This window comes from Penaeus monodon, chromosome 33 (genome assembly GCF_015228065.2).
Source record: "Penaeus monodon isolate SGIC_2016 chromosome 33, NSTDA_Pmon_1, whole genome shotgun sequence".
Classification (NCBI taxonomy): domain Eukaryota; kingdom Metazoa; phylum Arthropoda; class Malacostraca; order Decapoda; family Penaeidae; genus Penaeus; species Penaeus monodon.
In genome coordinates this window covers 32,620,437-32,621,648 of record NC_051418.1, presented here as the reverse complement: position 1 = coordinate 32,621,648, position 1,212 = coordinate 32,620,437, and the positions used below count along the sequence as shown (strand labels likewise).

General features: G+C 38.4%; 1 long non-coding RNA gene across 2 annotated transcripts in view; it reads right to left on the bottom strand.

The window, feature by feature from the left end:
• Positions 1–1,212, bottom strand: part of LOC119594395 — a 14,094-nt gene that overhangs the window by 11,614 nt on the left and 1,268 nt on the right. The window lies entirely within an intron of this gene.

Sequence of the window (1,212 nt, the reverse complement as noted above, 5' to 3'; positions counted from 1 at the left end):
TAGGTATCTGGATGTGGGTAGCTAGCTATGGATGTGGATGGGTGTGGGTATATGTGGTTGTGGGTATATGTGGTTGTGGGTATATGTGGTTGTAAGTGGACATGGTTATCTGTGGATGTGGGTGTGTGGGTATGCATGGATGTTGGGGGGTGTAGGTATGTGTGGATATGAGTATGTGTGGATATGGGTATGTGTGGATATGGGTATGTGTGGATTTGGATGTTGTGGTGTAATATTGGTGGAGATGAGTATGTAAAGGCAAATGTGTGGATGTAGATATGGGTGGGGTGGGTATGTATGGATATGTGTGGATGTAGGTAGTTTCAAGGGTGTGTGATTAGGTGTGGATGCATGGGTGGGTAGGTGTGTGTGGGTCTGGTTGAGTATGTGTGGGTGTATGTGGGTATGTGTGGGTGGGTAAGATTATGGTTGTGAAAACAGTGGGTGCTTGCTCAAGTAGGTAATCATACAAGTGCAATATTGCAACAAATGATGTCTGCTAAAGACAGACATCATTATGCAGCAACTGATATCTGCCTTTAGCAGACATCAGTTGTTGCATAATTTGTAAAACTAAATTTTCTTTTAATATTCAAAATTGAATAAAAAAACAGTTACTACATGTTCACAAGGGACCATAAATTAATTTCAGTAGCTTTTCTCATAACCTTATCTATATTAATTAGTCTGTACAGTTAGCCTAAATGAAGTTCAACACAATAGTGGTGTCATATAAAAAGCCTCTCCTGCACCTTCCACATACTGAACTTGGCACAGCCATCAAACCTGTGCCACATATACTCTCCTAAGATCAAGTTTGCACTCATATGCTAAATTGCGAGTGAGGTCTCCAAGCTGGAGTCTGCCAGAACACACCTGGTGGAGATCCGAGAGCTTTTTCTGGAGAACTAAAAGGCATGAAAACTCCGCAATCAGCTCGAGATATTTGGGCATTTTCTAAACATTTACTGAACAATTCTTTGTGGGACAATATTCTTTAGTATAGTTGATATAACCTAAAACAAAAAGGCTATATAATGAAATTTATACTGTGCAATACTCACTTAAAATTGAAATATGGGATTCCTTTTGTGGTAAATATACCAGTAGGTTATACTAACAATTATATGAAAATTAAAATCTATTTTACAAAATCTGAACATGTTTGTTTATAATAGGACTGAGATGGAGAAGTACAAACTTAGTATACTC